Source organism: Kogia breviceps, chromosome X (genome assembly GCF_026419965.1).
Source record: "Kogia breviceps isolate mKogBre1 chromosome X, mKogBre1 haplotype 1, whole genome shotgun sequence".
In the NCBI taxonomy this organism is placed as follows: Eukaryota; Metazoa; Chordata; class Mammalia; order Artiodactyla; family Physeteridae; genus Kogia; species Kogia breviceps.
This window is the reverse complement of record NC_081330.1, coordinates 53,278,429-53,293,522: the sequence shown is the minus strand read 5'-3', so window position 1 is coordinate 53,293,522 and position 15,094 is coordinate 53,278,429.

Sequence of the window (15,094 nt, the reverse complement as noted above, 5' to 3'; positions counted from 1 at the left end):
GTAATTGGTAGTTTATAAAGTTAGAAACACAATACTACAGTTACTAAAATGTTATTCAACATCCTTGTTGTGTTAAAATCTTTCTCTAATAGATTTTTGGGAAGTTCACAAGATAAAAGAAGAAAATGTGGCAAGATAATATCTGTTTGTATTTAAGTTAATTATAGTGGGTTTAATTTCATTGTAGAACTCTAATGAGTCATATTTTGCATGACTCAACATAAATTTTGTGGTTTTCAAAAGATGTTGATTTACAAAGGTTCAAAGCAAAGACAGATGGCAATTTTTGTTCTGTAGAGGATACATTCACAAACTAGCTTAGTTGCAGCTAAGTTAGTTGTAACTGTGATCATGCCACTTTGTTTTCATAGCCAAATAAATAAAATTCATCCTATGGGTGTGGTAAGATATAATTATGAAATAACTGGTAATTTTATAATACTTGAAGGCACCTATGAACAAGAATAGCATAAATGATATAAGGTATCCTAATTTTTTTAAACAGTTGATAATATTCCTATAGTAAAGAGTTTTCTACTCAATATCCCATTTTTCCAAATGTTTATAGCCACTGATAAAGTAAAGAGTAATTGTTTGGAGCTTATGTATACCAGAATTTTGTCCTGAAATATTTTTATTAGAAAATGAGATAAATAAAAGTATTCAACATACACCAAAACACTGTCTGATATATAATTTAGGATTCTCTATTACAAAATACATTGTTTATGTTAAAGTTCCCACATCAAAAGAAAATATCATTTCAACCAACACAATCATATTTACAGGGCAGAACAGAAAGAAACATGACCTTATGGAATTTAAATCACTGGGCTATTCAGTACATTTAAGGTATACAAAAGGAATCATTTGTTCTCAAACCATTAAGCTTTCGGTAGGGGAAGCATTTAACAAGAAAGTAAATGAAGCGGATCGTGAGGTCTGTACAGTCTGATAAGTCATTTATAAAGAGAAAATATATTATCACATGGGTGACAGCAATCTACACAGGAGCTGTGCAGAATTTAAGCCAACACATGTGTGCCGGCACACTTGAAAAAAGAAAAACTTGCAACATCAGAATGTAGCTCAGACTTATGCCTGTTTCTGGTAAACTAAGCAAGCTTCCAACACAAGGGTTTACTGCCAATGCAAGGTTAACACAACACAAATTTTGATACATATATATTCTTCATGATCCACACTGAGGACATAATAGAGTCTGAATTACTAGGAAAAGCAGTAAATTAAAATTGTGATAGAAACTGTGTGCTTGTTTTTCAACCTAAGATTATGCTCAAAATATAAGGTGATCATGCAGAGAGGAAACAACTTCTAAACAATAGATATTTTCATTCTATGCACTATTCCAGAGTTCCATACCCTAATAGAAATCAAAACCAAAATTGTTACTCCAGACCCTCATTTTCCCCAAGTCTCCTACCATGAGTAATGAACCCCAAGATTTATTATCATTGTTATTTTTAAGCCCATGGTATTCTGTGTTCTTCCATACAGATTTGCTGTTTATAGCAAAATAACATTTTTATTCCTATAGTAAAAATTTCCTCAAGAGATTTGTATATGGTAACAATGAAAGATTCTATCTCCTCTATAGAAAGAACTTCTAGAATATCCTATTTCTGATTTTAAAAATGGAACAGTCTAGAGAAACAATAGATAATCTATTTTTTAACTTAGCAATCAATGAGACTAAACAAAAACACTACAGGGATAAATTATTCCAAGTATTCCTTCACAAGAAATCTGTCACCAAGTCTGGGCTCTTTTTACTATATACTAGAGATAGCTTGAAAAATAGTGACAGTGTTAAAGTTTACCAGAGTCCTATGCTCCTGGAAAACAAAAAAAAAGTTCCCCCAACATTTTGTGTTCTAGAAAATGGCTTATCACACAGACATACTGTTCCCTATTATGACTTAGATAAGACTGGGAGATGAATTCCTTGGTTATCTATGACAAGGCCAGATACAGATACTTCAAATTACCATTCTTTCTCTCAAATGATTGATTGAATTGTTCATCCCTACTGACAGATTTGTACAAAACATCCACTAACTTGACTTGACCAAACTTTAGTCAGGTTTCTCTCCTCCCTTAAAGCACCTGAACTTTGATCCACCCTCATCCAGAGCCAACCTTAAAGTGTGGAACAGTCATCTCCTCCTTGACAGTTCCTCCCCAAAATAGGCTAAACTTGGGAAAAACATTGCCTGAAGACCTATCTCAACAAGCCATCTGCTTATTCCTTTCCCTCATACCAAGTTTCTTCTAGCCTTGTTTACTCCTCCCAATGAAAGAATAAACCCAACAGAGCTGCTGTGTGTTGCCCCCAAGGCTGGAACTACACTGTACTCCAACCCCTCTGGGGCCAGAGATGACTCCCACTCGCAAAATCATGCTCATGCCCCAGGCCCCAGCTCAACAGCCACTCAGTATGCACCCCCAACTCACAAACCAGTGCCACCACTGCAGTAAATGCACATGTTCCCCACACCCCACCACTTCTGCCGCATATGTGCCTGAATATCTTTCAGCCATGAATTATTTTCCCAGGGAAAAGGAGAGCAGGAAGATCACAGTAGCCTTCACACTGAGGATACTGACAGCACTTATCACCTACAGATTTGGCTGATGAGAACCCCTGCAATCTTTGCCAACACAGACCTCAGTTGACAGAGATTGATGGAGACTATGTCACTGTGCTAGACCCACAGCTGTGTTCCCACTGAGCTGGAGCTGCCAGAACTAACACAGATGGCAGTCTCACACACATGTCTAGGTGTAGGACTTTCCTCACTGAAGCCATTCCATAAAGTCTGGAATAGGTGACTGCTCCCTCAAATATAGAGACATCCAGGCAAAGACTACAAAACAAACACACAAAAAAAACAAAATCAAGAAAAACATGACACCTTCAGAGGAACAAATTATTTTCTAGTAACTGATCCCAAGAAATTAAGATCTACAAATTGTCTGAAAAATAATTCAAAATAATTGCTTTAAAGAAGCTACAAGAGAACATGATAGCCAACTCAACAAAATAAGGAAAATAATACATGAACAAAATGAGAAGTTCAACAAAGAGTAGAAATCATAAAAATTAAAAAAAGGAGAAGAGCCAAAAAGAAATTCTGGAGTTTTAGAATACAACAAATGAAATGAAAAATGCAATAGAAAGCTTCAACATCTAAGTCAATCAAGCAGAGGAAAGAATTTGTGGACTCAAAGAAAAGATATTTCAATTTACCCAGTCAGAGGAGATAAAACAATGATTGAGTGAAGAAAGCCTATAGAATTTATGGTCTATTATCAAAAGAATCAATATACACATTATGGGAGTCTCAGAAGGAGACGTAGAGAAAGGGACAGAAAGCTTATTTAAAGAAATAGTGGCTGAAAACTTCCCAAATCTGGAGAGGGATATGTACATTCACATTCGTGAAGGTCAAAAGTCTCCAAACATGATCAACCCAAAGGAGACTACAGCAGACACATTATAACCAAATGTCAAAAGTCAAGGGCAAAGAAAGAATATTGAAAGCAGTAAGAGAAAAGTAACTGTCACAAACAAGGGAACAGCCTGCCACCATCACCACCCATAAATTTATCAAAGGTATCTCAGCAGAAGCCTTGCAGGCCAGGAGAGAGTGTGATGATATATATAAAGTACTGAGGGGGAGCGAGAAGATGGCGGAAGAGTAAGAAACGGGGATCACCTTCCTCCTCACAGATACATCAGAAATACATCTACACGTGGAACTTCTCCTATAGAACACCCACCGAATGCTGGCAGAAGACCTCAGACCTCCCAAAAGGCAAGAAACTCTCCACGTACCTGGGTAGGGCAAAAGAAAAAAGAATAAACAGAGACAAAAGAATAGGGACGGGACCTGCACCCGTGGGAGGGAGCCGTGAAGGAGGAAAGGTTCCCACACACTAGAAGCCCCTTCGCGGGCGGAGACTGCGGGTGGTGGAGGGGGAAGCTTCAGAGCCACGGAGGAGAGCACAGCAACAGGGTGCGGAGGGCAAAGCAGAGAGATTCCACAGAGGATCGGTGCCAATCAGCACTCACCAGCCCGAGAGGCTTGTCTGCTCACCAGCTGCGGCGGGCGGGGCTGGGAACTGAGCCTCGGGAGGATCCCAGGGAAAGGTCTGGAGTTGGCAGAGTGAAAACAGCCTGAAGGGGTTAGTGCACCACAGCTGGCCGGGAGGGAGTTCGGGAGAAGTCTGGAGCTGCCGAAGAGGCAAGAGACCTTTTCTTCCCTCTTTACCTCCTGCTGCGTGAGGAGAGGGGTTTAAGCGAGCCAATTAAAGGAGCTCCAGAAACGGGCGCGGAGCTGCCGAAGAGACAAGAGACTTTTTCTTGCCTCTTCACTTCCTGGGGCATGAGGAAAGGGAATTAAGGGAACCACATAAAGGAGCTCCAGAAACAGGCGCAAGCTGCGGCTGTCGGCACGGACAACAGAGACGGGTGTGGAACACTAGGGTTGCTACTGCCGCCACCAAGAGGCCTGTGTGCAAGCACAGGTCACTCTCCACACTGCCCCTCCCGGGAGACTGTGCAGCCCGCCATTGCCAGGGTCCCGGGATCCAGAGACTGCTTCCCCGGGAAAACGCGCAGTGTGCCTCGGGCCGGTGCAGCGTCACGCCGGCCTCTGCCGCCGCGGACTCGCCCCACATCCGTGCACGCCCCCCCCACGCCTGAGTGAGCCAGAGACCACGAATCAGCTGCTCCGTTAACACTGCTCCTTTGACCCCACCCTGTCTGAGCAAACGGCAGACCCCCTCGGAAGACCTGCGCGCAGAGGCGGGGCCAGGTCCAGGGCTGAGCCCCAGGAGCTGTGCGGAAAAAGAGAGGGGGAGGTCCCTCCGAGCAGCCTCAGAAACAGCAGGTTAAAGCTCCACAGTCAGCTTGAAGTGCCCTGCATCTGTGGAAAACCTGAATAGACAGCAAAATATCCCAGGTTGAAGAGGTGGACTTTGGGAGCAAGATATACTATTATTTTCCCCTTTTTTCTTTTTGTGAGTGTGTATGTGGGTGCTGCTGTGTGAGATTTTGTCTGTGTAGCTTTGTTTTCACCATTTGTCCTGGGGTTAGACCGACCGCCCCTTTTTTTTTTTTTTTCTTTAATAGAAATGTTTCTTCTTAATAATTTTTTTTTATTTTAATAACTGTATTTTACCCTACTTTATTTTGTCTTCTCCCCTATCTTTCTTCCTTTATTCCCTCCTTTCTTTCCTATTTCCCTCCTTCCTTCCTTCCTCCCTTCCTTCCTTTATTCGCTCCTTCCTTCCTCCCTTCCTTTCTTCCTCCCTCCCTTCCTTTCTTTATTCCTTCCTCCCTTCCTCCCTTCCTTTCTTCCTCCCTCCCTTCCTTTCTTCCTTCCTTCCCTCCCTTCCTCCTTCCTTCCTTCCTTTCTTGCCTTTCTATTTTTTCTCCCTTTTGTTTTGAGCCGTGTGGATTAAAGGCTCTTGGCACTCCAGCCAGGTGTCAAGGTTGTGTCTCTGAGGTGGGAGAACCAACCTCAGGACACTGGTCCACAAGAGAACTCTCAGCTCCACGTAATATCAAACAGCGAAAATCTCCCAGAGATCTCCATCTCAATACCAAGACCCAGCTTCACTCAAGGACCAGCAACAAACAGTGCTGGACACCCTATACCCAACAAAGAGTGAGACAGGTATACAGCCCCATCCATTAGCAGAGAGGCTGCCTAGAATCATAGTAAGGCTACCGACATCCCCATAAACACCACCAGACGTGGAACTGCCCGCCAGGGAGACGGGATCCAGCCTCATCCACCAGAACAGGGGCACTGGTCCCCCCAACCAGGAAACCTGCTCAAACCACTGAACCAACCTCAGCCACTGGGGACAGCCACCAAAAATAGATAGAACTATGAACCTGCAGCCTGCAAAAGGGAGACCCCAAACACAGTAAGATAAGCAAAATGAGAAGACAGAAAAACACACAGCAGATGAAGGAGCAAGATAAAAACACACTAGACCTAACAAATGAAGAGGTAATAGTCAGTCTACCTGAAAGAGATTTCAGAATAATGATGGTGAAGATGATTCAAAATCTTGCAAATAGAATAGACAAATTGCAAGAAACAGTTAACAAGGACCTGGAAGAAATAAAGAGGACAGAAGTAACGATGAGCAACACAATAAATGAAATGAAAAATATTCTAGATGGGATCAGTAGCAGAATAACTGAGGCAGAAGGACGGATAAGTGACCTGGAAGATAAAATAGTGGAAATAACTACTGCAGAGCAGAAGAAAGAAAAAAGAATGAAAAGAACTGAGGATAGTCTCAGAGATCTCTGGGACAACATTAAACGCACCAACATTCGAATCATAGGGGTCCCAGAAGAAGAAGACAAAAAGAAAGGGACTGAGAAAATATTTGAAGAGATTATAGTTGAAAACTTCCCTAATATAGGAAAGGAAATAGTCAATCAAGTCCAGGAAGCACAAAGAGTCCCATACAGGATAAATCCAAGGGTAAACATGCCGAGACACATAATAATCAAACTGTCAAAAATTAAATACAAAGAAAACATATTAAAAGCAGCAAGGGAAAAGCAACAAATAACACACAAGGGAATCCCCATAAGGCTAGCATCTGATCTTTCAGCAGAAACTCTACAAGCCAGAAGGGAGTGGAAGGACATATTTAAAGTGATGAAGGAAAAAAAACTACAACCAAGATTACTCTACCCAGCAAGGATCTCATTCAGACTTGATGGAAAAATTAAAACCTTTACAGACAAGCAAAAGATGAGAGTTCAGCAGCACCAAACCAGCTTTACAGCAAATGCTAAAGGAACTTCTCTAAGCAAGAAACAGAAGAGAAGGAAAAGACCTACAAGAACAACCCAAAACAATTAAGTAAATGGTAATAGGAACACACATATCAATAATTACCTTAAATGTAAATGGATTAAATGCTCCCACCAAAAGACACAGACTGGCTGAATGGATACAAAAACAGGACCCATATATATGCTGTCTACAAGAGACCCACTTCAGACCTAGGGACACTTACAGGCTGAAAGTGAGGGGATGGAAAAAGATATTCCATGCAAATGGAAATCAGAAGAAAGCTGAGGTAGCAATTCTCATATCAGACAAAATAGATTTTAAAATAAAAACTATTACAAGAGACAAAGAAGGACACTACATAATGATCAAGGGATCGATCCATGAAGAAGAAATAACAATTGTAAATATTTATGCACCCAACATAGGCGCACCTCAATACATAAGGCAAATACTAACAGCCATAAAAGGGGAAATCGACAGTAACACAATCATAGTAGGGGACTTTAACACCCCACTGTCACCAATGGACAGATCATCCAAAATGAAAATAAATAAGAAACACAAGTTTTAAATGACACATTAAACCAGATGGATTTACTTGATATTTATAGGACATTCCATCCAAAAACAACAGAATACACATTTTTCTCAAGTGCCCATGGAACATTCTCCAGGATAGATCATATCTTGGGTCACAAATCTAGCCTTGGCAAATTTAAGAAAATTGAAATCGTATCAAGTATCTTTTCTGACTACAACGCTATGAGACTAGATATCAACTACAGGAAAAGATCTGTAAAAAATACAAACACATGGAGGCTAAACAATACACTACTTAATAACGAAGTGATCACTGAAGAAATCAAAGAGGAAATCAAAAAGTACTTAGAAACAAATGAAAATGGAGACACGATGACCCAAAACCTATGGGATACAGCAAAAGCAGTTCTAAGAGGGAAGTTTATAGCAATACAATCATACCTTAAGAAACAGGAAACATCTCGAATAAACAACTTAACTTTGCACCTAAAGCAATTAGAGTAGGGAGACCAAAAAAACCCCCAAATTTAGCAGAAGGAAAGAAATCATAAAGATCAGATCAGAAATAAATGAAAAAGAAATGAAGGAAACAATAGCAAAGATCAATTAAAGTAAAAGCTGGTTCTTTGAGAAGATAAATAAAATTGATAAACTATTAGCCAGACTCATCAAGAAAAAGAGGGAGAAGACTCAAATCAATAGAATTAGAAATGAAATAGGAGATATAACTACTGACTCTGCAGAAATACAAAAGATTATTAGAGATTACTACAAGCAACTGTATGGCAATAAAATGGACAACCTGTAAGAAATGGACAAATTCTTAGAAATGCAAAACCTGCCGAGACTGAACCAGGAAGAAACAGAAAATATGAACAGACCAATCACAAGCACTGAAATTGAAACTGTGATTCAAAATCTTCCAACAAACAAAAGCCCAGGACCAGATGGCTTCACAGGCGAATTCTATCAAACATTTAGAGAAGAGCTAACACGAGTCCTTCTCAAACTCTTCCAAAAGATAGCAGAGGGAGGAACACTCCCAAACTCATTCTATGAGGCCACCATCACCCTGATACCAAAACCAGACAAAGACGTCACAAAGAAAGAAAACTATAGGCCAATATCACTGATGAACATAGATGCAAAAATTCTCAACAAAATACTAGCAAACAGAATCCAACAGCACATTAAAAGGATCATACACCATGATCAAGTGGGGTTTATTCCAGGAATGCAAGGATTCTTCAATATACGCAAATCAATCAACGTGATACACCATATCAACAAACTGAAGGAGAAAATCCATATGATCATCTCAATAGATGCAGAGAAAGCTTTTGACAAAATTCAACACCCATTTATGATAAAAACCCTGCAGAAAGTAGGCATAGAGGGAACTTTCCTCAATATAATAAAGGCCATATATGACAAACCCACAGCCAGCATTGTTCTCAATGGTGAAAAACTGAAATCATTTCCACTAAGATCAGGAACAAGACAAGGTTGCCCACTCTCACCACTCTTATTCAACATAGTTTTGGAAGTTCTAGCCACAGCAATCAGAGAAAATAAAGAAATTAAAGGAATCCAAATAGGAAAAGAAGAAGTAAAGCTGTCAGTGTTTGCAGATGACATGATACTATACATAGAGAATCCTAAGGATGCTACCAGAAAACTACTAGAACTAATCAATGAATTTGGTAAAGTTGCAGGATACAAAATTGATGCACAGAAATCTTTGGCATTCTTATACACTAATGATGAAAAATCTGAGAGGGAAATTAAGAAAACACTCCCATTTACCATTGCAACAAAAATAATAAAATATCTAGGAATAAACTTAAATAAGGAGACAAAAGACTTGTATGCAGAAAACTATAAGACACTGATGAAAGAAATTAAAGATGATACAAATAGGTGGAGAAATATACCATGTTCTTGGATTGGAAGAATCAACATTGTGAAAATGACTCTATTACCCAAAGCAATCTACAGATTCAATGCAATCCCTATCAAATTACCACTGGCAATTTTTACAGAACTAGAACAAAGAATTTCACAATTTGTATGGAAACACAAAAGACCCCGAATAGCCAAAGCAATCTTGACAACGAAAAATGGAGCTGGAGGAATCAGGCTCCCTGACTTCTGACTATACTACAAGACCACAGTAATCAAGACAGTATGGTACTGGCACAAAAACAGAAATATAGATCAATGGAACAGGATAGAAAGCCCAGAGATAAACCCACACACATATGGTCACCTTATCTTTGATAAAGGAGGGAAGGAAACACAGTGGAGAAAAGACAGCCTCTTCAATAAGTGGTGCTGGGAAACCTGGACAGCTACCTGTAGAAGTATGAAATTAGAACACTCCCTAACACCATACACAAAAATAAACTTAAAATGGGTTAAAGACCTACATGTAAGGCCAGACACTATCAAACTCTTAGAGGAAAACATAGGCAGAACACTCTATGACATCAATCACAGCAAGATCCTTTTTGACCCATCTCCTAGAGAAATGGAAATAAAAACAAAAATAAACAAATGTGATCTAATGAAACTTAAAAGCTTTTGCACAGGAAAGGATACCATAAACAAGACCAAAAGACAACCCTCAGATTGGGAGAAAATATTTGCAAACGAAGCAACTGACTAAGGATTAATATCCAAAATTTATAAGCAACTCAGGCAGCTCAATAACAAAAAAACAAACAGCCCAATCCAAAAATGGGCAGAAGAACTAAATAGACATTTCTCCAAAGAAGATATACAGGTAGCCAACAAACACATGAAAGAATGCTCAACATCATTAATCATTAGAGAAATGCAAATCAAAACTCCAATGAGATATCATCTCACAACGGCCAGATTGGCCATCATCAAAATCTCTAGAAACAATAAATGTTGGAGAGGGTGTGGAGAAAAGGGAACACTCTTGCAGTGTTGGTGGGAATGTAAAATGATACAGCCACTATGGAGAACAGTATGGAGTTTCCTTAAAAAACTACAAATAGAACTACCATATGACCCAGCAATCCCACTACTGGGCATATACCCTGAGAAAACCATAATTCAAAAAGAGTCATGGACCAAAATGTTTATTGAAGCTCTATTTACAATAGCCAGGACATGGAAGTAACCTAAGTGTCCATCAACAGATGAACGGATAAAGAAGATGTGGCACATATATACAATGGAATATTACTCAGCCATAAAAAGAAATGAAACTGAGTTATTTGTAATGAGGTGGATAGACCTGGAGTCTGTCATACAGAGTGAAGTAAGTCAGAAGGATAAAAACAAATACCATATGCTAACACATATATATGGAATCTAAAAAAAAATGTCATGAAGAGATTAGTGGTAGGATGGGAATAAAACACAGACCTACTAGAGCATGGACTTGAGGATATGGGGAGGGGGAAGGGTAAGCTGTGACGATGTGAGAGAGTGGCAGGGACATATACACACTACCAAATGTAATTTAGATAGCTAGTGGGAAGCTGCAGCATAGCACATGGAGTTCACCTCTGTGCTGTGTGACCATCTAGAGTGTTGGGATAGGGAGGGTTGGGATAGGGAGTGTGGGAGGGAGGGTGACACAAGAGGGAAGAGTTATGGGAACATATGTATATGTATAACTGATTCACTTTGTTGTAAAGAAGAAACTAACACACTATTGTAAAATATTTATACTCAAATAAAGATGTTAAAAATAATAATAAAATAAAGTACTGAAAGAGAAAAACAAAACAAAACAAAAATAAACCTGTCAAGCAAGAATACTACATATGGCACAATTATTCTCTAAAAAAAGGATAAAAGATTTAAACATAAGACCTGAAACTGAAAAAAAAAAAAAAAAAAAAAAAACAACTAGAAAACTAGGGTAAAAGCTTGTTGGTTTTTGAAATTATTTATTGGATATGACCCCAAAAGCAAGGAAACAAAATCGAAAATAGACCAAGAGGATTGCTTCAAATTAAAAAGCTTTTGTACCGCAAAGGAAGTGATCTACAGTGAAAAGACACAGCATGGGAGAAAATATTTGCAAATCATATATCTTATAAGAGGTTAATATCCAAAATACATAAGGAACTCAAACAACTGAATTGAAAAAAACAAATAAGATGATTGAAAAATGGGCAAAGTACCTGAATAGACATTTTCCGGAAGACATCCAAATGGCCAAGCGGTATATGAAAAAGTGCTCAAATTCACTAATTATCAGGGAAATGCAAATCAAAACCACAGTGAGATATCACATCACACCTCTTAGAATGGCTATTATCAGAAAGAGGAAAGATAACAAACGTTGGTAAGGATGTGAAGAAGAGGGAACCATTGTACACTACTGCTGGGAATAGAAACTGGTTCAGCCATTATGGAACACAGTATGAAGATTCCTCAAAAAATTAAAAATAGTACTACCTTATGATCCAGCAATCCCACTTCAGGGTATATATCTAAAGGAAATGAAATTGGTATATTGTAGAGATATCTGTACTCCCATGTTCATTTCAGCATTAAAAAAAAAAAAAAACAAACAAAAAAACAGCCAAGATATGGAAATAGTCTAAATGTCTGTCAATCCATGAACGGATAAATAAAATGTGTTATGTATACAGAATGGAATATTATTCAGCTTTTAAAAATAAGGAAACCCTTCTCTTTGCAACAACATGGATAAACCTGGGGAGACATTATACTAAATGAAGACAGATGCAGAAATACAAGTACTGCAATACCTCACTTATATATGCAAACAAAAATAGTCAAATGCAGAAAGACATACACTGGATGGTCTCACTATATGTGCAATCTAAAATAAAGTCACAGGGCTTCCCTGGTGGCACAGTGGTTGAGAGTCCGCCTGACGATGCAGGGGACGTGGGTTCGTGCCCCAGTCCGGGAAGATCCCACATGCCACAGAGCGGCTAGGCCTGTAAGCCGTGGCCGCTGAGCCTGCGCGTCCAGCGCCTGTTGCTCCGCAGAGGGAGAGGCCACAACAGTGAGAGGCCTGCATAACGCAAAAAAAAAAAAAAAAAAAAAAAAAAATAAAAAAAATAAAAAAATAAAATAAAGTCACAGAAGCAGAGAGTAGAATGGTGCTTACTAGGGACTGGAGGGAGAGTTACATTGTGATATGTTGGTCAAGGGGTACCAAGTTTCAGTTATTCAAGATGAATAAGTACTAGAGATCGAATGTACAACAATGTGACCATATTAAATAATACATTCTTGTATACTTGAAATTTATTGAGAAGGTATATCTTAAGTGTTTGGACTACAAAAAATGTGGTGACTATCTGAAGAGATGGATATGGTAATTAGCTTGAATATGGTGATAATATCACAATGTATATGTATATCAAATCATCAATTGTACACCTTAAATATATATAATTCTTAATTGTCAAATACACCTCAACAAAATACTAACAACTAACTAGTGCCAGAAAACTACTAGAGCTAATAATTTCACAGTCACCATAAAACACACCACCACACGTGGTCCTGCCCACCAGAAAGACAAGATCCAGCCTCATCCACCAGAACACAGGCACTAGTAGTTTTCTGAGAATGATGTTGGCTCTGGGTTTGTCATATATGGCCTTTATTATGTTGAGGTCAGTTCCCTCTATGCTTGCTTCCTGGTGGGTTTTTACCATAAATGGGTGTTGAATTTAGTTGAAAGCTTCTTCTGCATCTATTGAGATGATCGTATGTTTTTTTCCTTCAGTTTGTTAATATGGCTTATCACATTGATTGATTTGCATATATCAAAGAATCCTTGCATTCCTGGGATAAACCCCACTTCATCATGGTGTATGATCCTTTTAATGTGCTGTTGCATTCTGTTTCCTAGTATTTTGTTGAGGATTTTTGCATCTATGTTCATCAGTGATATTGGCATCTAGTTTTCTTTCTCTGTGACATCTTTGTCTGGTTTTGGTATCAGGATTATGGTGGCCTCATAGAATGATTTTGGGAGTGTTCTTCCCTCTGCTATTTTATGGAAGAGTTTGAGAAAATAAGTGTTAGCTCTTCTCTAAATATTTGATATAATTCGCCTGTGAAGCCATCTGGTCCTGGGCTTTTGTTTGTTGGAAGATTTTTAGTCACAGTCACAGTTTCAGTGCTTGTGATTGTTCTATTTATATTTTCTATTTCTTCCTGGTTCAGTCTTGGAAAGTTGTACGTTTCTAAGAATTTGTCCATTTCTTCCAGTTTGTCCATTTCATGGCCTATAGTTTCTTTGTAGTAATCTCTCATGATCCTTTGTATTCCTGCAGTGTCACTTTTTACTTCTCCTTTTTCATTTCTGATTCTTTTGATTTGGGCCTTCTCCCTTTCTTTCTCGATTTGTCTGGCTAATGCTTTAACAATTTTGTTTATTTTCTCAAAGAATCAGCTTTTAGTTTATTGATCTTTGCTATCATTTCCTTCATTTCTTTTTCATTTATTTCTGATCTGATCTTTGATTTCTTTCTTTCTTCTAAGTTTGGAGTATTTTTCTTCTTTCTCTAATTCCTTTAGGTGTAAGTTTAGGTTGTTTATTTGAGATGTTTCCTGTTTCTTGAGGCAGGATTGTGTTGCTATAAACTTCCCTCTTAGAACTGCTTTTGCTACATTCCATAGGTTTGGGGTCGTCGTGTTTTCATTGTCATTTGTTTCTAGGTATTTTTTGATTTCCCATTTGATTTCTTCAGTGATCTCTTGGTTATTCAGCTGTGTATTGTTTAGCCTCCGTGTGTTTATATTTTTTTGCATATTTTTTCCTGTAATTGATATCTACTCTCATGGTGTTGTGGTTGGAAAACATACTTGATATAATTTCAATTTTCTTAAATTTACCAAAACTTGATTTATGACCCAAGATATGATCTATCCTGGAGAATGTTCCATGAGCACTTGAGAAGAAAGTGTATTCTGTTGTTTTTGGATGGAATGTCCTATAAATATCAATTAAGTCCATCTTGTTTAATGTATCACTTAAAGCTTGTGTTTCCTTATTTATTTTCATTTTGGATGTTCTGTCCATTGGTGAAAGTGGGGTGTTAAAGTACCGTACTATGATTGTGTTACTGTCGATTTCCCCTTTCATGGCTGTTAGCATTTGCCTTATATATTGGGGTGCTCCTATGTTGGGTTCATAAATATTTACAATTGTTATATCTTCTTCCTTCATTGATCCATTGATCATTACGTAGTGTCCTTTCTCTCTTGTAATAGTCTTTATTTTAAAGTCTATTTTATCTGATATGAGAATTGCTACTCCATCTTTCTTTTGATTTCCATTTACATGGAATATCTTTTTTTATCCCCTCACTTTCAGTCTGTATGTGTCCCTAAGTCTGAAGTGGGTCTCTTGTAGATAGCATATATACTGCTCTTGTTTTTGTATCCATTCAGCTAGTCTATGTCTTTTGGTTGCAGCATTTAATCCATTTACATTTGAGGTAGTTATCAATATGTATGTTCCTGTTACCATTTTCTTAATTGTTTTTCATTTTTATTGTCGGTCTTTTCCTTCTCTTGTGTTTCTTGCCTAGATATGTTTTGTTGTAATGCTAATTTGGTGGTGATGAATTCTCTTAGCTTTTGCTTGTCTGTAAACTTTTTAATTTCTCCATCAAACCTGAATGAGATCCTTGCTGGGCAAAGTGATCTTGATTGTAGGTTTT